General features: G+C 35.6%; 1 protein-coding gene across 3 annotated transcripts in view; it reads left to right on the top strand.

Annotated features, from left to right (window-relative positions):
* The first annotated feature begins 385 nt into the window (after positions 1-385).
* LOC150104441 (uncharacterized) overlaps positions 386-24,003 on the top strand; it is a 328,160-nt gene continuing 304,542 nt past the window's right edge. For all 3 annotated transcript variants that reach the window (XM_090397017.1, XM_090397016.1, XM_090397015.1), the window contains exon 1: positions 386-908. The gene's annotated coding sequence lies outside the window, so the exon portion shown is untranslated. The remainder of the gene's footprint in view (positions 909-24,003) is intronic.

Genomic DNA, 24,003 nt, shown 5'->3' with positions numbered 1-24,003 from the left:
TTTTGTGAGCGCAGCTTTTTAGGCGCTCCTTAACTGAATAGAAATGCCATTTAAAAATATTGTTTAAAATCTTTTCCAATTTCTTTGTATGAACTATTCATTTTTATATACTATATTAACGACTGAATATTAACTTATATAACTATCGAAATGTTTCGGCTTGTTTCTATCTATGACAACATATCTTGTTTCTTACTTTTGACAATATTAATATAAAGTAAAGATGATATTATATTTACGGCTATTTTGTGTGCTTCTGTAAAGATGATATTTTCCTCACTCTATTGGTCATACCGAATCCTAGTGATCAATTACAGAACCTGTCTGTGTTTATCATTTGGAAATGTTTCGTTGTGTGGGTCGCTAAACTCGGAAAGATAATTCGAATATGACTGATTTCTCGAACCCATATGAGAGATCATAAGGCATTTGCTTTTTGTGCAAGTGGCCTATGTGTATAGTTTATATGTGTGTATCAGCTTATGCCATTGGTTAAGACTCATGGGTCATCCAGTAACAGCATTTCTTTCTCTGACAAAGAATCTTAGAGAGCTTAGTATGTGGAGTCCAATGTATCATGTACTGTCAAGGTGTGTTTAGATTGTGTAATCATGTGGGGGTTGGTTAGGTCATGATAAAATCATCGGTATGATCAGAAAATCCCTGGTTGATATACTTTACCGTACGAAGTACAGTGAAGGTGGTTGATGTCAGAAACGCATTTATGTGTTGCTTTCATTTTTATGTGTTTCTTGTTTATAAGTGCATTTAAATACACAAAACTAGTTATATTGAGAGGCTTTTGTGTTTTGAGTAAAAAAAGTATGGTTATACATGTATCTATTACTTCGCTGGAATGTTCTCTGTTTTTACAAAGGATATACGAAATGAAGGAATGCAAAATGTAGGTATGTGAGAACTCATTCAATTATATGAGTTATAATGCTTTGTGTGGGAGTAGGCGTTTGAATTTTGACATTAGAATACTTTTCATTCATATCTATTAGCATGAATGATATATATATATATATATATATATATATATATATATATATAATCGTTTCCATCATATCCCAGTATGTATATTTCACCAATGGAGATAACAATCTTATTAGCGTTATTATCATATATTAACCTTAAAATTTCTGTATAAAATACTTATATTAAAGTGTTTTTCTTTCTTAAATAATTCTTGAAAACAGTCAGTTAGTAGTGTCCCCATAAAAATTACATGTGTGTTTGTTCGGATGGGGACATAAATCTTGTATGAGTAATTGTAATGGTTATTTCATGTTTTCTCTTTATATATTCATTGAAGGGTTATAGCTTTCCCCATTACAGTCTCATTTGGTATGACGTTAGCATTCAACATTGCATCACTTCATAGCAGTAAGAGATGACAAAAGTTTCAAAATTTCCCTTTTTCAGTTGAAGTATATAGAAAATGTCCAAATGTGTTCTTTCCAGAGTGCATGTATACATTTTGCCTGCATATGAGTTGAATATCAGAATTTCTGTCTCTAAAATGTTTTCATGAAGCTTCATAAATTAGTTGATAGTGTCCTTTGGCCTGAAAGATGGCTTTGACTGTAGTCTTGGATATGTGAAGAATCTTTATAATGGCTTTTCATCTGAAATTTAGTTTGCCTGCATGAAGCAGTAAGGTCTTTTCCTCTGAGAAACTTCTAGTTTTTCATCCCACAGGAGAGACAAATCATAGAGCACATGCAGTTGAATTTCATAATGCTATGTTGATAGGATTAACCATCCTATTATTATTATTACTACCACGGGCTACTCCAGGAGTCCTTAGACTCATCGAGGGAGGCCCTAAACATCATGTTCACACAGCTGTTCAACATTCTCACAGTATCTATCATACCTTGCCTTGAACTCGCTCACTGTCTTAGCACCCACAACAGACTCTGGCAGCTTATTCCACTCATTTACCACTCTAAAAGTAAAGAACCCAGCTCTAACACCCCTGCTAACCACGCTCTTGCCCAGCTTCCATGAGTGTCCCCTAGTTCTCCCACCACCAGTCCTGATCTCAAAAATATCATCTGAATTAATCCTATAGAATCCTTTTAGCAATTTGAATGTCTCAATCATATCTCCCCTTTTCTGCCTATCAACTAGTTTCTGCAACCCACAAATCTTCAACCTGTTCTCATATGGTTCATTCCATAGACCTGCTATCATCTTAGTCACATCTTAGTCATCCTATTAGAGCATTCATTATATTTCTATGAAGCTGTTACTTGGTCATGACAGACTATTTGGCCTAAAAAAAGTGGATGATGATAATTATTATTAACCTTAAGATCTGACCTCCATGGAGTCAGAGACTCATCATGGGAGGTACACACTATTGCACACAATGCTCATCGAACCATGTCTTAAACTGATTCACTGTGTCTACATTCACAACACACTAAGGCAATGCATTCCACTCACCAACCATTCTCCATGCAAAGAGCCTGCTCTTCACACCCTCTTTATACAGTTTCCAGCAATGGCCTCTTGTTTTATCCCCCTCTCTCTCCCACATTACTTCTGCTTTCATATTACTCCCTCTTGCCCATCCTCATAACACATTCCACACTTATTACCTGCTTTTGAACCCATTCATAAGTTTCCTGTCCTTACATCATGATAATTATGGAAACAACTACCATGTTAGAGTAAAACTTTAGTTTAATATAAATCGAAATAAACACCCGACATGTCAACCTTTACATTGAGGTCATCATCTGGAGTATACACATATATATACTCCATTTGTTTATCTCTACAAAATATAGATAACTAAATTTGACTGTTCATTTAACTGTTTCACTACAGCAGCATTTCTTTGTGCCATGATTTGTACTATGTGCTTTGAACTTGAAATCCCTGTTCACTATTATTTCAAAGTCCCCTCCCTATTACCTAACTTTCTCTTCATTTTGAATTGGTATCTTTACTCTGAACAGCTTCTATATTAGTATTATACTATTTTCAGAGGTGTGTATTTCTAGCTTACCTCCACGTGGTGCGCTCTGGGTAATACTAAATGAACCCAGAGCAATTGCTGGCAGCCAGACCTATCATAATGATCTCCTGACTATAGACACATGAAATCACAAGCTATACAATCACTAAGTGGTTCTTTTCAGGACCATAAGAAAAGAAAGCTGGGTGCCAATTTCTGGATTTGCCAACTCAACGTTGAAGGAATCAACTTTGCTAACAGTCAATATCTATTAAAAATCCTTTGAGAAAATGATATAGACATAGCTGACATTCAAGAGATGCACATGCAGATAATTAACAATAATTGAAATCTAGAGGAAGAATTGCAGGGTGCGATACGGTGCAGTAATATAGAGTGGTTAACATCTATAAGCCTCCACTAGTAGAATGGCCACCTGAAGTAATTCCCATATTTCCACATCCTGCTATTTACATAGGGGATTTTGACAGCCACAAGCCCCTGTGGAATTACAATAATATCCATCAATATTAATCCACCATCATTTCAGAGTCCAGAGAAAAAATGGATAAAAACTAACCGAGGACTTAGACTTTAAAAAATCGAGCAGAAAAGCATGGAACCTATTAAAAAAATTAGGTGGAAGTAACTCAATCACCCACAAAGATCCTTTGGTGACTCCAAATCAAATTGCCTTTCGAATAACCTTGCTGTGTAGAGCCCCTCGAGATCATTAACAGACACAGGAGGTTAAAAGATCACTCAGAAACTCACGACAAAGTGCAGCTGATAGTACCCAATTTTCAAGAGAATTTACCACTGACGAAATAACTGAGGCCTTAAAGGAGGTTAAAACTGGCAAAGCATCAGGCTTTTATGGTATCATCCTGAATTCTTAGTTAACTATGGAATGCTCATCAATGGCTAACATGATTCTTTTCTCACATTTTAAAGACAGCAAAACTTCCAACAGTCTTCAAGAGAACTAAAATAATAGCCATATTAAAACTCAACAAGCTTCAAGATCAAGCAGAAAGCTATCGCCAATTTGTGCTCCTCAGTTGTTGTTATAAGCTCTTCAAAAGACTCCTCCTTAGCAAAATTGGGCCAAAAAAATCTGAAGTTGTCCCTGTTGAGCAAGCAGGCTTGGACTCAACATAGTTGTACGAACCAAGTACTAGCCTTACTACCCATATTGTGGCAGGCTTTCAAGGATGTTTGAAAACTTCTGTTGTGTTTGTTGACCTTGATGCCGCATACGACACGTTATGGAAAGAGGGGTTACTATACAAGCTGATACAAGTCATACCATGCCAATCTATTGTATGACTTATTGGTAACATACTTTCTGACAGGTTCTTTCATGTGGTACTGGGAAACAGAATGAGCAAACTGAGAAAGCTGAACAACAGGCTGCCTCAGGGCTCAGTATTACCACCAATCTTATTCAACTTATATACATCTGATCTACCAACATCTAGGTCAAGAAAATTTGCTTATGCTGATGATATAGCCCTTGCCACCCCACATAAGTACATCGAAGTAACTGAAGATATTCTCACAAATGACCTTAGAACCATTGGGGAATATTTACATAAATGGAGACTAATGCCAAACCTCAATAAGACCGAGGTTAGCTCTTTTCACCTAAACACCAAATTGGCAAATATGAAACTTCAGGTCAGCTTTAACAACATGCTGTGACACCAAGATTTCCCTAAATATCTGGGTGTTACCTTGGATAGAACACTATCTTTCAAAAGATATCTGGAGAATATCTCTTTTAAAAGATTTAAAAAAATCTTAAATCATCATAAAAAATTTTACATGGGGTTCTGCTAATATACTGTGATGCTCCATGTTGGGCCTAGTTTACTCTGCAGCAGAATATTGTTCACCACTATGGTTAAACAGTCCTCATATCGAGAAAATTGACACAGAAATAAATGCAGCAATGAGGACAATAACAGGCTGTGTCAAATCCACTCCCTTCTATTGACTTCTAACTTTGAGCAACATTGCACCACCGAACCAGAGCAAACAAGATGCTCTCATAAAAGAGTACAAAAAAAAAGAGCCTTAAATTCCGATGGCTTCCACATTCTGCCTGAAGAAATAGCAATTTCAATGTTAATTCGAAATGGCTAGAAACTTGGAAAGAAAAATCACCAACAGACTTAAAGAAGTATATTCTTCCCAACCGAAATCCGAAAGGGATTGAGCTTCCACGTCATCTGTGGTAAAGCTTAAATAGGATACGCCGATACCATGGCATGGTATCTGTGCAGAGATCTTACACAAGTGGGTAAGATCACCTACACCCCCCAATGTGACTGTGGGCCACAAACCAAACCATCCAGCACATTGTGAAGGACTGCAGCATAAGAACGTACCCTGGTAACTTCAGAAACTTTTGAGGCAGATCCTTCAGCTCTTGAATGGCTAGCTGAACTAGACTTAAAATTTTAGTGACTTTTTTTTACCTGTTATTGTATATGTACACTACCTGTCTCATTTATATTGTCTGCACAAATATGTATTTATATATCTTTATGTTATGTATTGTTTTACTTAAATATAAAGAGCCAATAGTCTTCATTTCGGTGATATAAACATTATTGAAATTAAGGGGATATTAATCCCACATTGTTTTAAAACCAAATAAGAAACTCAAAGATTGGAATCAGAGTTTCATGCCAAATATAGTAAACTATAAAAGTATTTATAGTTTAATATATTCGGCATGAAACTCTCTGATTCCAATCTTTCGAATATAGTAAACTATAAAAGTATTTATAGTTTAATATATTCGGCATGAAACTCTCTGATTCCAATCTTTGAGTTTCTTATTTGGTTTTAAAACAATGTGGGATTAATATCCCCTTAATTTTAATAATGTATTTTTTTTTTATTATGCTATATAAATTTATATGCTAAATAAATTTATTTACTAAAATAATGCTGGATTTAATATCCAGTTTACTTATATAAATAAATAAATTATTTTCAGTCCTCGATGGAGTTACAATATTTGCAGTGGAAGACTAAACTCTTTCTGTACATACCACCATACCTTGCCCTGCCTTGAAACATTTAGCATTGCTGCATTTGTTGTTCACTGTAGCAACAAATTTCACTCATTCACCACTCTTGTGCAAAAAATTTGTTTTTTGCTTCCATACTTTCATAACCTTTACACAGTTTCCAGGGATGACTATGTGTTCTACCACCACTTATGATCCTAAGCAATATTTCTCCTATATCAAATGGCTTCTCTCATCAACTTATGTCTTAGTTGCATAAAAATTTCCCTATGCAGCCATTCAGTTCACACTCTCTCAGTCTGTTTTTATACTCGCATTCCAGAGGCAGTCGCCTCTGTACATTCCATTTTCCTGTCATCAAATATTCCGGTGTCCAGATTTCTGCACGGAGATCTAGGTATGGTCTCAGCGGCGTCTTATACGTTGGCACTATAACCTCATGTCATGGCACCTGCCAAACTTTAACTCTTTTCCACCAGTACCACAAGATCCATTGCCTCCTCTGCCACCTAGAATGAAATTCCACCACTACATTGCACCTTATTCTGTTTAGTATGGGCAAGTCATGTGGCAAACTTGCTGATTCCTTTACAGAAACTAAAAATATTACCATATATGAATTCTCCTTATCCATCACTGTACTAGCTTTATTCCAGTAACCTTACAGTTGAATATTTCACTTTATACCTTGAACTATATCACTGATATATAACTTAATGGTATCCTCACAGCAGATGGGTAGCCAAATTGGGTATACAAGCTTAAAATTGTAGCATCACATTAGAGCTCTGCTGTAGCTCCCCCTAGTATGACATTATCAGCAAACAGTTGATGTCTCCTCTTAGATTGAACTATATCACTGATATATAATTAAACGGTGTTGGCTCAGAACCACATCCTGGGGAATAGAGAGAGAGAGCGAAGGAGATTCGCTGATGTTTAAAATCTCAAAAGAATGCTGCTTTGCCATCCACTGGTTTGAGACATCACTAATTGCACTAAGAGTCAGGTTATCATCTGACTATTCATCCTCCTCAGTTTTAACAGTTTGCTGTGTAGCATTCTGTCAAGTGTCTTTGCAATATATAGAAAAAATACTGTGTAAGCATCTCTTTTGTTCATTGTAGTTGTCACTGTTATAAAATGTAATTGTGTTGCTGAAACAAAACCTGTCCTTAAGAAATTTGTGTACCTGCTGAAAATATATCTAGTCTCATCAGTCCAGTTGTGTATTCTAGTCTCACACAATCATCACCTGTGATAAAAAAATAAACTGGCATATAGCTGCCACTGACTTGAATTCTCCTTTATGCATTTTTCCTTTCATCCATTCCTCTCAGACTGTTTCTCTCTTCTGTCATCATCACGGGTATAGACCTAATTACGGTCTATTTACCTAATTACGAGTATAGACCATATTGGTCTATTCCGGTCTCATTATTCATCCAATATTCTTTTTTTGAAGTCTACCTGCCTTCTCTTTCCAATTGGCTTATATTTTAGTATTTGTTTAGGTTGTCGGCCATTTGGTTTACATGTTCAATCCAGTTTTGTTTATAATTGATTAGTTTTTCTTCTATTGATTTTGTTTTTAGTTCTTTTAAAATGTCTTCGTTCCTTTTTTGATCTAATAATGTGTATTTTGCTGTTCTCATAAATCTCATTCCACTTATTTTTATTCTTTGTTTATCTTGTTTGTTTATTGTCCAAATTTCACTGCCATGTGGGCACTGCTAAAGTATTGTATATTTTCAAGCGTGTTTCTTTTTGTACTATATTTGGGTTGAGTGTTTTATTTATCAGGCCGTCTGTAAAAATTTTGAAGTTTTTAATTTTGTCTTTTTCTCCTTCGTATGATATTTCACATCCAAGATAACTGAAAGTATTTATATGTTCTGTTATTTTATTATTAATAATTATTTTGCTTCTAACTGGAGTTTATCAACAAAATGTCATTGTTTTAGTTTTATCTGTGAAAATTTTCATTCCTAACTGTTCTACTATAATGCTTAATTATATATTACTCTTTGTAAAATGTCTTCCTTATCTGATATTATTACCTGATCATCTGCAAATAATAGTGTATTTATTTTGTTATTCTGGGAAATTTGTATACCTTATTATTATTATTATAGGTATTATTTCTGGGAAATTCCCATGTTTCTCCTCAAAAATAACTATTATTTTTACGGCTATTTCTTCCTGTTTTTGTTTAGGAGTGCCCTTATTTTAAATACATTGATTCTTTACTCAAGAATTATTAGGGTATTATAAGTGTATTTTAAAGATAAATATAGGCAGATTAATAGAGGAAGAAATTTTGCAAATACCTTGTTTGGAAGTTAGGATGTCTTCTTTCTCCATACATCTGCTGTTTGCTCTTACAAAATGCGGGGTTCGGAAACATGAAGTGGGGGGGGGGGTGTTTGATAAATTAGAAAGCTCCGTTTTTTTTTTTTTTTTTTTTAAATAATATATGTACAAATATATACTATTTAAGGGCGCTTTTTGGGGAAGGGTTATATGGGAAACCGGGGCAGGGGAGAGCATGTGCAAAATTTCTTCCTCTATTAATCTTCCTATATTTACCTTTAAAATACACTGATAATACCCTAAAAATTCTTGAGTAAAGAGCCAATGTATTTAAAATAAGGGGCACTCCTAAACAAAATCAAGCAGAAATAGTCTTAAAAATAATTATTATTGTATTATTTGACACCTCCAGGGAGTCCAAAGACTCATAGGGCACCTGCTCTACAGCTCTGTCTCCACCACTCAATCCTCGAACTGACCACTACTACACCAACGCCATCTACTGCCGACCACCACCACTAGTATTTCACAATCACAAACATCCATGCCCATGGCAGGATTCGAACCTGCAGCCCTTTGGCTGGAGAGTGGATACGTTAACCACTCAGCCAACCAGGTTAAGGTGTTCCACTGTATTAATATTTCATTAATGTAAATATTGAAAAGTGTTGGAGACAGAGGGCATCCTTGTCTTACTTCTTGGTTTATAGATTTTTTTTTCAGACAACTTTTCATTTATTTTTATTTCATTATTTTTATATATATTCAATATTGCATGTAGTAAAATATTAGGTATATTTATTGTTTGTAATATATCAAACAGTATATATCTTTTTACTTTGTCAAATACTTTTTCGTAATCTATAAACAAAAGATGAGTTTCCAAATTAAATTCTCTTCTTTTTTCTATAAGTAGTTTTAAACAGAAAGCTGCATTCATACTGTTAATTCCTTAGCACATTTCTTAGTATAGTATTTTTCAAAATGTGCATTGTGACTTATTAGTGGATTGTTAGATTACTTTAGTGGGTTGTACCAGCTTATATTGATTATTATTATTTGTGACACTTCCATGGAGTCCGAAGACTTATAGCGGGAGGACACCTGTTGTACAACTCTCAGTCTCCACCATTCCACCGATCCTCTACTACCAATCATCGACATCAGCACCATCCACCGCCCACCACCACCACAGCTAGTATTATTTGTCTGTAAATTGCGTTTGTTCTGAATTATCAAAAATTAATTTTTATATAGTCTTACTAATTAATTGGAAGGACTGATAATAGCTATTTTTGCACTTTTAAACTCAGCGGTGACACTTTGAAATAAAGAGCATTTACTGGGTTTGCTTAATTAAATGTGACATTGTGTTCACTTGGTAAATAAGTTTCCGAATAGATTAGAATCTCTCTTTCCAACAGAACTGCAAGTGACATTGGGGAAAAAATGCTATTCTTTTTTTTTTTTACTTTTTTGGTATTGTTTCCCTTTTGTATTTCATTATTGATAAATTCACATATAATCCTTCTGTTATATATTTATGCATATTATAAAACAAAATTTGGGTTGTGTAGTGAATTGTGAACGGAAAAGTTTGAAAAACACTTGGTGTGTATTGGGGTGGGGGGGCAATATTTTGTCCTATCCCGAAGTTTTGCTAACATCAGGCTTAAAATTCTAAAAACCTCATACACATTCATAAATAAACTACCAATCTCCACTCTTTTTCTCAGTAGTATTCATTAATACTTCTCCCCAATATGAGAGATATATGACAGAATACTCGAATGTTTTTACTTTTATCTTCCATGGATGTGACCAATATGCTATTTCCAACAACTAAAGTCAGTCATCTGTACTCACCCTTTCTTCTTTCACTAGTTATAAAATTGTTGTATCTTGTAGGATTTTGCCTTGCTATCTCCTTTCTCAGTAATGTGAAGAAATATAACATTTTTGAGGTATAAAAATGACAAGTCTATGCATCAGTCTTTATAGACATGCTTAACTACGTTGTCTGCAAAAATTTAAATATCTCTTTAAAAATCACTGTTGCTGACAAATGATACAACTTTTCGTCATCTGTAAATATTTGAATATCTCCCTTTGCATCACTTATTACAAGTAATGTTATATTATTAACATCCAATTACTAAATCACTTAAGGAATTGAACAACGTAGATACGAATATAAATTAAATTATACTTTAATAAATATTTCCAATATTTCGGCAACGTCACGTTGCCATCTTCAAAAGGAACTTACAAAAAAAGGCACATGCATGTAGGCAATACAACACAGTAACTGAGAACGAAGAGATGAAGCTATTGTTCTCCTAAAAGTCCTGATGGTACCCTCTAGCGGGCTAAGTAGGTGTTCTTGGCCGTTGGGCTGAAGGTCTGCTGATGTAAGCCTCCCAAATTTGGGGCAGTCGCATACAACCAAATTTGTTGAGGTTTGGAGAGTTTCTTAGGGATGAGGCTGATTCCATAAATGGTCTTTCGAATTTGTATTTGCTATGGTGTATTACTGTAGCTTTCTTCCACCTTATTCTGTGGCATGTATCCAGAGCAGGTCTGCAAGACCAGAATGGCTGTATGTGTGAAAATGGATGTAGTCCTTGTGTTCAGAAATTCTGATATTCGCTGTCCTGCCTGTTTGGCCAAAGTAAGACATTTTACAACTGCAAGGGACCTGGTATACACCAGGAGGTCTAGGGGAAGTGGTTGGTCTTTAGTGGAGTGGATAAGGGATGCCAGTTTTCTGTAAGACCTGTAACAGGAGGTCATTTCATGTTTTTTTTAAGATTTTGGTAATTTTTTCCAAGGTGCCTCGGATGTAGGGAATGGTGATGGATTTAGAGTAATCCTTGTTGTGGAGGGGGGGGGGGGGGGGCTGTGGTTTGTAGGTTTTAATAGGTTTTGGATTTTTTTTTGGGGGGGGGGATAGCCATTGGCTGAGAAAGTGTTGAGGATGTGATTTAGTTCAGTGTTTAGGGCCATGTCGTTAGAACAGATTAGTTTATCCCTGTTGCATAGTGTTTTCACCACTCCATATTGTTGTGAGGGGGAAAGTGTTAACATCCAAGTTAAATGGGAGCGGTCGAAGGATGTGGCCATCTATATTTTTCTCAGATACAGCCCCTTTATCCCATTGGTATCTGTTAGAGATCTGTTCTGTCCACTCATTTAACCAATTAGTCTAACCCATTTGTTGCAACATACATCATTCTACAGTATCTGTTTATGCTGTTTATCCTGTTTATCCATTGCCTCTGCAAAATCCAGCAATATTATAGCATATCTATCCCTGATCATATAATATAGTGGTAAACAGAATAATTAAAAAACATTAATATTAAAACTATTAATTTTTATCAGAACAGTTATCCTCTTAATAACATGAACATTATTTTCAATCAGAAACATTTATATCTCTCTCTCTCTTTAAAAATCACTTTCAATATCATTAGCATAATGGTTAAATTAATACACAGTATCATTAACATACAACTTTGAATGTTATTGAAATGTTTACAGGTATGCAGAATTGCTGACCAGTGATACAAGGTTTCGTCATCTGTAAATATTTCATTATCTCCCTTCACATCACTTATTACAAATAATGTTATATCATTAACATCCAAGTTAAATGGAGCAGTCAGAGGACATGGCCCTGTATGATTCCTCTCAGATATACAGGTTCTTTATCCCATTGATATGTTAGAGATCCAGTCTATCCACTCATATAACCAGTTAGCCATTTATTGCAACATACATGAGTCTACAGTAGCTGTTTACCCATTGTTTCTGCAAAATGCAACAATATTACAGCATATCCCCCCACATATAAAACCCTATAATAGACTGATAAACAGTATGATTAAAAAAAAATAACCTTAATATTAAAGTTGTTAATTTTAATCAAAAAAGTTATCCTCTTAATAACATGAACAGTGTTTCCAATCAGAATGACATTTTATTCTAGCCAGTTTCAGAAATAAAAGCTTTGAATTAAAATATCTCAGTTGATAAAAAATCTTAGTGCAGTTAGCAAGATGTCCTGGTGAGTGTTAGGCTCAGTGGAATATCATGGCCAAGTAAATTTACATCTTTGAAACTTAATTAATGTTCTGATCCTCTCTGTATAGTAGTGTGTTATGGCTGGCACTCATTTTCTTCTAATTTTGTAGAATCAAAAACCAGAGTTTCTTGGAAGAAAAGCCCTGCCATCTTTGCATTAGACTGGCCAACTTCATTTGAAAAGCAGGTTCTTTGCATCCTAGATGGGATTTGAATCCAAGTCATTGTTGAATCTGGCTGAACTATGGAGGCTCATTTGTCAGATATTTCTTTAAATCAACAGTTTAAGCGATTTTAATTAACACACACACACACACACGTTTTAGGAGTGTTATAAACACTTCACACAATTTCATCAAAATCAGTGCAAAAACAAATAGATGAAATCTGTTCACTCTCAACTTTTCAGAACTCATGCCAGTATTTTTAATTTATCTCATATTGCATATAAATGTATTCAGTTGGTTCCCCACCAGACCAAGCTTTGCTTGTTCTCTAATCTCTTTCCAAATTTAATTTGCAATCTTAACTAAAAATTGTTCCTTAAATAGCTGAAATATTTTACTTGATATATGGATTTCCCTTTGAGAATGCAGTTGAATTATGAATGTCTCAGTCTCATGCTCATTGACCTGTCATGACCAGCTTGGTTTTGTAGAAACCTAATTAAGTAATTATGATATTATGGTACTTAATTAATATACAGTGATATGGCATTTAATCATATTGACTCTATATGTGTATAATATGCTTTTATTCTGGTTTTTGTCTGTCGTGTTGCAGGATGAAAACCCAAAGTTTCCAGGATTGGGGGGAATTTATTTCTCACCGATCTCTCTCTCTCTCATACCTTCACAACTCCAGATATACAGATTGATTTGTAGCCACAGCCTTATTATTACCTTTATGCAATGGGACAATTTTACCTTCTTTCCACTCCCTTGGAACCTGTGCTTGTAAGATTTATTAAACAGACATGCCACTACTGCTACCAATTCCCTGGAACATTCCCTTAAGATGTGTGGAGATATGTCATCAAATCCTAATTCTCCTTATTGACATCAAGGTTATTTATTTTCTCAAATATCACCTGCTCACTCACAATTAATCCATCCTCTTCAATCATGAGGGTAGAAATATAAGGGTAGAGAACATAGTTCTCTATCCTTATATTTTTCGTGATTTCACCCTGATGACGATAAGTTGATCATTGAATACCTCAACAATATCTTTTGGCAGTTACCATTCTACCATTTTCATCCATTAATATCATTTTACCATAATCATTCTTTTCTTTTAGGCTTGCACGCTGATCCGAATGCATTTTTGAAAATTATGGAGACAACTACCGTGTTTGAATAGAAACTTTAGTTTAATATAACTAAAATCTACAATTCAACTTTCGACCTTTATGTCAAGGTCATCTTCTGGAGCGTACAAATATACACAAGAAACAAGCTATACTACAATCAAACTGGTTCGTTAAAGACACTGACCAACCGCTACCACAATTGTTCGCCTGACCTCTGGTGGGAAAAAAAAAAAAAATTATACATCAACACTAGAGTCCTATTATTTGTGTTGTCTACTGTATACATACATTAACATTATTCCAGCCTGTTAGAGTGGAATGATTTCTAATACTAGCGGATTGGCTAGAGTCCTGACTTATGTTGAATCTTTCATATTAGGATGGCATACATTCAGCCTAGCTAATATGAAAGATTCAACATAAGTCAGGACTCTAGCCAATCCGCTAGTATTAGAAACCATTCCACTCAACGGGCTGGAATGATGTTAATATATGTATACAACACAAATAATAGGACTCTAGCGTTGATGTATAATTTTTATTTTATTTTTTTCCCACCAGAGGTCAGGCCAACAATTGTGGTAGCGGTTGGTCAGTGTCTTTAACGAACCAGTGTAATTGTAGTATAGCTTGTTTCTTGTGTATATTTGTACGCTCCAGAAGATGACCTTGACATAAAGGTCGAAACTTCGAATTGTAGATTTTAGTTATAATAAACTAAAGTTTCTATTCAAACACGGTAGTTGTCTCCATAATTTTCAAAAATGCGTTACCATAATCATTCTTCCTTCTACTTGCCACATGTCTAATATTCTTGCCTGATTTGCTAATTTCCGCTCCTACTGCATTTTTGTTATCCTTACTGAGTCACTGTTCTGGCTTGTTCTTTATACTCTTCATGTAACTGATTATTATAATCCATCTTTTACTGCCTCCAAAGTGCCTTTTTCTTCCATGTTTCATGCTTAAGGCCCTCATTCATCCTCACTGAATAAGGTAGGTTTTTCACCTACCTTATTCAGTATTTTGTCCTTCAGAATGCATAATAGCATCAATCTGTGAATGTATTTCTTTAATCTTTAAAGGTACCTGTGACATGATTATAAATAATAACTTACACAATAATCACAGTAATTAATTTTAATGAAATGAAAGTACAGATATTTCTTATTGAAAATAACAGTATCATCAGTATGTAAAAACAAGCAATCAAAGGAACCATATTACAAAGTACATACAACAGTCGGTGGTTTACCAATTAAAAACTGTTGTCGTGTGCTAGAAATTAGTATTAATAAATGATATTATTAAAAATATTATTAAACAATTATTTTTGATGGTTACATAAGATAAGAATCTTCCAAAGTTTCAGGAGAGAGAGACAATCATTCCTATTCAGATTTGGCCGATGTAAAAGGGCTTCACAACTTTCTTTGAAAAGACGTTCATATTTAACAGCTTGCATTAGATTAAATTATCACTTCTCAATAACCTCCTGATATTTGTTCTTACATGCTCCTTATGTCCACTTAAATCATTTGTCCCCACAACTACCACTAATTCTCTTGCTTGTTTCCTGCTCATATTCCAACACCTGAATTATCTTTCTCATTCTTCTTCTTCCTGGATAGTAGACCTTATGGACTCTCTCATTAACACTCAAACAATGGAATCTCCATACACTGCGATTCTCGAATCACTCGTCACCTCTTTTACCCTTTTTTCATTCATTTATTGCTACTAAATGTCTAATATCACTCCACATATTTCCCATTTAATATTTCATTTTGAATAACTGTTTCGTTAAATCTTGCACAATTTCACTTTATGTTATTCCTGTTGTCTCGCTACCTCTTGTTCTGTTGCACCTTACTTCCATTTCCTCATTTATGTTTCCTTTTGCTCCTTATCACTTACTTCTACATTCTTGCATTCTTTTATTCCCCTAGTCTCACCAGCTTTCATTCCACTTCTGATTTTCATTTACACTATCTTTCATTTCTTCAGTCTGTTTTACATTCATTAACTCATGGTCTAACAAAATATTGCACTTCGTACAAATCTATACTTTCTCTCCTCTGCTGTTCAGTCTTTCTGCAAACACACCTGTCACATTTCACCATGCATACATATTACACTCATAACATTGAACCATTCTTGAAAAGTTTGTGTCATTAACAGCACTTGATTTTCATGCACTCTTCTAGTCGTACCAGTTGATGCCCCTGTGGTGGACGTCATGAGTACTGCCATCGTGTTTTGTTCAAAGAAGGCAAGATTTAAAATTTCAATTAATAGTCTGTGACAATTCCCTGAGGCCAAAAATCATGCAGACACACTAAGTTATCAAAAATAAACTATTATACTAAAATTCAAGCAATATCACAATTATTGCAGGAAGTAGCACATAATCAGGAACCTCAGCTGTCTATTGATTCAAACTCGAGTGATTTTTTATTCAGCCACTTAGCACTTCCAATAAAACTCATTGGAGCAGTGAAAATCACTTACTACATATCTTATTGGTAGTGGATAAAGTAGTTTCTCATAAGTTCTATAAACATATTTTGCCAGCCTGGTTGGCCGAATGGTTAGCCTATCCACTCTCCAGCCAAAAGGCTGTAGGTTCGAATCCTGCCATGGGCATGGATGTTTGTGATTGCCTATGAAAATAGTAGTGATGGTGGTGGTGGTGTGATGATGGTGGTAATTGCAGTTCGCTGTAGTTGGTGGATTTGAGTGGTGGAGATGGAGAGTTGTGGAGTGGGTGCCCTTCCTCAATGAGTCTTTGGACTCCTTGGAGGTGTCATATAATAATAATAATAAAAATATGTAATAATCAGTCTTTCTAATAATAATTATGTAATAATCATAATTCTTTGGGAATGTAATTATTTAATTAAACATTTCTTATATCATTGAAATTGTCATTCTTTTACTTTTTCTCTTTAGCTGATTCATTAACTTTTTCTCAGAATATTAGTACATTTTTGTATTATTCATTCATTGTTTCCTTGTCATTGAATTTGATATTGGACTTGAGAGAAAAATGTCCAGGAAAGCTATTTTCTTCATGATTATTCATATTATCATTTAGTGGAGAGCCAGTTCTAAAGAAATGAGAAGAAAAATTTTACTTTCTTCTTTACAGTAAATAGATAGGTAAGATAGGCACAGCTGACTGAAGACACCTTAGTTCAGATAGGTGAAGCTGGGTTATGGATCGAAATCAAAAGAGAAAGATATAAGAGAAACATTATTAGCAGGATTTTTAAGGAATGCTTAAAAATCATATAAAACTTCATTGTGTGAAGTTTCTGTCTTTAAAGCTGTCTACAAAAGGGTAAAAAAGGCAGTCAACACAGCCAACTATGTCTGAGTAATTACTAATAATTACTTGTAGTTATTGTAGTAATTACAATAACTACGAGACTTACAAAATTTCCCTGACTCTAATATCTGTATCACCTCTTACGTGTTCATTCTATAAGGAAAGTAAATTTTATATTTCTAGCCGATTCCTAATTTTACTCATGTGCTTACCCTGACTGATAAAGGTTATTCCTTGCTAAAAGAAATGAATCCTCTAATTTCTTTCTGGGGCCGTCTCTTTGGATATTGACAAATTTATTTTTTAAAGCTGCACCAGCTAATATCTTAGAATAGAGGGGGACTCTTATTCAGGGAGACTTTTCCAGACTTTTGATGCACATAGGTGAATAAATTTAGTGCTTAAACTCATAAATTAAATGCTTTACTGGGCCAGGTAAATTCTGGTTTGCAGTTGTAACCTCTATAACAACATGTTATGCTATCTTTCAGTCCCCCCCCCCCCTTTTTTTTTTTTTTTTTGGTTCAGATTAATGAGTGGTAGTTTTGGTTCATATTTATTGGAATCTAAAGACATATACACTTAGACCAATCTCACTTTCAATTAGTTCAATGACATGCTAAATCAAACTGATTAATACTCATGAACAATAAATCCTTTTAAGTTTGAGATTAAACACACATACACTTCTATTCAATATTCTACTTACTATGTTCATCTTGCACATTAAACTAGTCACAATCATTTATAATCATTCCAGACAATTTGTCTTATTGAATTAGCCACTGCTAAATAATCACTTAAAGTTCTTAAATACTGTCCGTACTCGATTATTACACTATAATGACATTTCTCTTTTACTGGCTGGGTAATTATACAACAAAATCTGTACTTTACCATTTCTTTAGGGCAGGATCTCCAGGTCCGTCTGAACTGTCTTTCTTTATTTGAATTACCTCTCAATACTTCCATAAGTCTGTGACCACGTGGTGGGTCGCTATGGTCATCAGATTAAGCTTGCTTTGCACCTGATGTTTTTCCCTCGTCCATTCTCGATCTGTTTCAGACCATCGTCGTTTCTACTGCTGGTTCTGGTATACGTCCGCGATATTATTCCGTCGGAACTTTCAACGAAGACAGCATATGCCTACATCTCATGCTTTTGTACCGGCGGAAATTCCGACACCGAAGGGAAAGGTGCACCATCTGATATCATACTATCGCCAAGAAATGCCATCAGGAACTTCCGGTCCATGGGAGAAGTCGAATCATCATCCAGCAAAATAGGCGAAAAAAGCCTTGAGAAAGGGGTGCAAATCCTTTTTATTCTCCCGTCACTTCCCCCCCTTTTTAGCACCCTGTTATTAGCTGCGATAGAGCCCTCTTCTTTCTGCGATCTTTTTCCCGTCCGTGGGAATTTTGGCACATCACAAGATCTATAGCAGCGTCTTCCGGGAAACGAATGTGCATCGCTTTCCAAGATTGCCAATGTCTCAGGCCCACCGTGACCTTTGGACTATTGTTTATATCTAATTTACCCATTCATTGTATACATGATGCATTCATATAATACTAATTTATACACAAAGTTCTTTAGATGGTATTACAATTCTACTAAAAGGAGGTAAGGAAGAAATAAAGTACAGTTAGTACTTTATTTCTTCTGCTCGAGTACAAGTTTTTTCTCTCAGCTGATTTTTCTGACTTGTTAAATCCTGAATGAATTGTTTCTTTAATAAAGTTCTTCATTCAGGATGTAACAATAGCTATGTTTACGTAAGAAGGAAGTCTGTATGTTGCATCTTTTAATAATGCATGAAATCATTTTTAGGTACCCTTGATGTAAGGGATGTCAATAAACTTTTGTGATCTGCATTTTGGGATGGTTAGATTTGGAAGATGGATGGAGTAGTCTGTTGATTTTGGAAAGGAGAAGTCATTGCCACATCCCTTCCAAAATCATCAGAATCAACAGTAAATTAACTGTATTTGTTTGAGTTCAGCATCTGAGCAAATAGTTTTAGGTTTTTTAGATAAGGTTTTTGGTCATGACATACAGGAGTGAAATGTAGACAAGTTGAGGACTTCCCAAAGAAAATGGAAAGATTGCTTCTTGATATTACCATTCAAGATAAGATATTACTTGGATCAGAACTCAGACTAGAGTGAGAAACTTTGTAACAGCCATTAAAAGATCCAAATGCCAATAGGCAAGTCATATTGCAAGAAGTAAGACTCAAAAATAGACAAAGTTGATATCTGAATGTTATCCCAGAAATGGAAGGAGATCTCTATGAAGACCAAAGAGATGGTGGGAAGATGAGATTATAGTGATGGCTGGAACTTAGAAGGTAGAGAAGCTCAAGATGGAAAGAATGGAGGACTTTGAGGGAAGCCTTTGTCCAGCATTGGGCAGAAAATGGCTGAATGGTGGGAGGAGAGATGATGATGGATGTATTTGCACAAATGTCAACAAACGGTTGACAGTTATTTTCTTTTGAATTCAGCGGTGAAATGGATCACAAGGTGTTTACTGTTAAGACATGCTAAAAATGTTTTCATCGTATCTTGTGATGAGTCTTTTGACTCCATTCAGGTTTTAATAATAATAAAATAATAATAATTATTATTATTATTCAGGCCTCCATGGATTCAAAAGACTCATCGCGGGAGGTCCTTCTTAGGAAACAGTCTATCATACCACTCCTTAAACTCATTGACTGTTCTCACTCTTGCTGCTTGCCTCTCTATCAGGCAATGTATTCCATGGTTCAACCACCCTCCATGCAAATAAACCACTCCTCATCCTCTTGCTCACAGTTTCTTTTCGTAACTTCCAGGAATGGTTCCTTGTCACCACTCCTTTCCGCTGTTCAACCAAGCGAAAAAACTCCCCAGTGTCAACCCTGTAACCACCTCTCAACAGTTTAAAAGTCTCAATCATATCACCTCTCCTTCTATCCACCAAACTCTGCAGTCCACATTCCCTCAGCCGATCCTCATAACTAACATTGTACAGTCCTGAAACCATGTTTGTTATCCTCCTTTGTACTCTTTCCACAGTTAATTTATCCCCTTCAAATGCTGGTAACCAAATCTGAGAACAATAGTCTAAGTGTGATCTTATCAGGGTCTTATACAACAGAATGATAATTCTTTTATATCAGCAGGTCAATGTCCTTCTCATTATTGCAGCAATCCTCTGTGTTACCTTCACCATCTTTGCAATATGTCCCTTGAATTTAAGGTTTCTATCAATCAGCAACCCCAGATCTCTTGTCTCCCCTACTTCCTCCAGTATAGCTCCTCCAATAGAGTATGTAGCATCTCATTGATGTGTCCCAAACCTCAAGCCCTTACATTTTGCTGCATTAAACTGACATCCCCATTCATTTGCCCATCTGTCTAGCTTATTCAAATCCTCTTGCAGGGCTAGCACATCTGCACTATTACTAATAACCCTTCCCAGCTTCACATCATATGTAAACAACTGAATATCCCCCCCTGCAATCCACTGGCTATGTCATTGATATAAAGGTTAAACAATATAGGTCCCAGTACTGAGCCCTGTGGGACCCCACTTGTAACTCTCTGCCTACTGGAAACTGCTCCACCATACACAACTCTCTGACACCTATCAGACATCCAATCCTGAATCCAGTTGACCAACCTGACATCCAAACCCATGTGCTGCAACTTAAATATCAGCTTATCACGTAGCACCTGTCAAATGCCTTCACTAAATCCAAGAAAATGGCTGTATATGCCTTTCTCTCATCTACTGCTCTTATAACTTTATTATAAAAGGCTAGCATATTACTTAAATAAGAGCGTCTCCTCACAAATCCATGTCGACCCTCACAGATAACATTACCTTCATCTGCCTAATGCTGTATATGGTCCCTCACTAATTTATATAAGATCTTAACAACTACTGATGAGACACAAACTGGCCTATAATTAGACACTTCCAATCTGCTTCCGTCCTTGTGCAATGGCACTATTTTACCTTCTTTCCATTCCCTGGGCACCTTTCCCATAGCCTGACTTTCATTGAAAAGCCAGGTCAAAGGAGCTGTCAGTTCTTTAGTACATTCTCTCAAACCTTATGGTGAAATACCATCCAGTCCCACAGCTTTACTGACATCCAGACTACTCGGTATTTGGACCACACTCTCCTTTTGCACTTCTAAACCTCGAACCTGCCCTGTCCCTCTACTACTAAAATTTACTGCTCCAGGTTGAAATTACTCCAATAAAGTGTTTATTTAACAACTCCACTATGTTCTCTGCATCAGTCTCTCTCTATTCTCACTTTTATCCCACAATGTCATTCTTCTATCATTTCTCCTCCTCCTGCTGGCCACATAGCTAAAAAATTCCCTAGGATTTTCTTTGGATCTTAGGAGGAATCCCTTCTTATATTCCAGTTTCACCTTCCTTACCATACTAGTCACTCTCCTGGCCTATGTCTTATATTCTTCATGCATCTGCTCTTCACCTGTCTCCTTGTATCTCTTCCATAGCTTCTTTTTTGCATGCAGTTCCTGTTTAATATCGTTTGTCATCCATTTTACTCCAGATTGTGTCCTCTTCTTCACTTGTAGAATACAGCTTACTATTGCTGCTAACAAATATTCCTTCACAATTTTTCAAGCGCTAATGATATCCTGGCCTTCCAATTCCCTCCCTCAATGAAACTTCCCAAGTTGATGTTAAGACTATTATAATCACCTGCCTTATCATTCCACATACGTTCCTGCCTCTAATTACTAAAATAAAGAGCCAAAAATAATGAGATAATGCTGGATCTAATATCCACTTGACTTATATAATTTTGCATTGCCAAACTGAAGCTTTTTCGCTCTTATTTTAGTAATTACATTTACTCGCCGACTGAGAGTCTGCTTACGAAAAAATTTCAAGTTCCTTAGTATTGAATGAGGGGTACTTAATGGTCAAAGCTGTATAAGTGAGAGGAGACCTCCAAATAACCTTTAAAGGAATGCAGAGAACGACCAGGGCTTCTGACCTAATGTCCAATCCTCACCTTCTCATGGTGCACCCAGTTGGGTATCTACCTAGATAGTAACGAACGAGGATGGGCTGGCAATTTGAGATTAGCTGACCAAATTGTATTCTTATTGGCTTAAACCATAATACAAAATGATGGTAGAACATGATAAAATTTCATGCTGGCTTGAGCGTTGCCCGGTTAAACAAGTCCCCCGTTACTAAAAAAACACACGTATTAACCACAGTAATGACTATTTAATTCATAAATATTTCATCCCAAGTATCTTGGGACATCATCAGTACAGTAGCTCAAACAATACTAGGAATAACATACAGTTAGGGTGCATGATTACAATGAAATCTCAATATGTGTGCAGTAACGTGTTATAGAAATAAATTAAATATAACTGGGGAAAAAAAAAAAAAAAAAATATATATATATATATATATATATAAAGATTATTTTACACAATTTCCCATACTTTAGGAATAGTAAAAATGTCGTTACGGTTTAAATTTGGTCTGTGTAGTAGGGCTTCAGCACTTTCTTTATATTCCATTGTAATCATGCGCCTTAACTGTATGTTATTCCTAGTATTGTTTGAACTACTGTACTGATGATGTGCCAAGATACTTGGGATGAAATATTTTTGAATTAAATAGTCATTACTGTGGTTAGTACATGTGTTTTGTAGTGATGAATTCACCACAGTTTCGTTATATAAAAAGGCCCCCGTTGTTTTCACCAGGGTACAAGAGTGAACATCGAAAAGTCAGCTACTGGAACAAATCTGAAAACACACCCCAACTACATATCACCAGAGATATAGGTTGGTACTATCAACATAAGAAGCCTGAATGGTAAATAAATGGAGCTAGCTGAGGAATTAGATAAGTACTAGATCGACATAATAGGGGTGACTGAAACAAAAAAGACAAAAACTGGTGAGATCTTTCTGATCAATAATTACAAAATGTTATATTCAAGCAATGACAATCAATTAAAAGGAGTAGCTATAGTATTCAACAATAAATAAGAGGCTAATCTTCTCGAATGCCAGGCAGTCTCAAGTAGAGTGATGTGGGCAAATTTCAGAATGGGGAACTGGAGAATGAGACTTAGTTGTGCCTGTGGTCCCACAGAAGGTTCTACTAGGGTAGAATGGTGGAATTTTTTTAGGCTTTAAAGCAGTGTTTCTCAACACGGGGAAATTTGAATATTTTAGGGGGCAATTAGAAAATGTACATATACATATTTATATTATACTTTTTCAGAACTTGGCTGACTATTATGCTAGAGGGGGACATCAAAATCTTTGAGATGTTGAGGTGGGGCATGATCCAAAAAAGGTTGAGAAATACTGCTTTAGAGAAAGCAACTGACACAATGAAAAAGGAAAAGTTGGTCCTTGTTGGGGATCTAAATAGCCGAGTAGCAAATGATTGTCAGCCATACAAAAATGTTTTGGGAAAATTTGGAGAAAAGAGCAAAGCTAATAATAATGGCAAATACCTGTTGGATTTCTGCTCAGGACATGGACTGGTTATTACTAACACCATGTTCCAACATAAAAATGTGCACAAATTCACATGGAGAGAAGATGCAAGGAATAAGAAAAGTCTCATTGACTGTGTTATTGTTGATAGTGATGTCCCCCCCCCCCCTCATACAGGATACCAGAGTGTACAGAGGATTTGAAATTGGAAGGGATCACTATTTAATCTTGAGCAGATTAAATTGAATTTCATGTTGAAAAGAATAACATGCAAGAAAGTTTTAAAGCAAATAAACGTTGAACACCTCTCAGATGTGAACTCTAGACTAAAATGCACAAAGATTATCGAAGAAAAAATGAAAGAGTTTGAGTACAGGAACCAAATCCCGGAGATTCAGTGGCAAGCTTGAAGAAAACCCTGATTGATTCTG

Source organism: Typopeltis vanoorti, chromosome 8 (genome assembly GCF_054136105.1).
Source record: "Typopeltis vanoorti isolate ZY-2024b chromosome 8, IOZ_Tvanoo_1.0, whole genome shotgun sequence".
Taxonomy (NCBI): Eukaryota; Metazoa; Arthropoda; class Arachnida; order Uropygi; family Thelyphonidae; genus Typopeltis; species Typopeltis vanoorti.
Note: the sequence above shows the minus strand (reverse complement) of the source record. Positions and strands in the feature narration are given on the sequence as shown.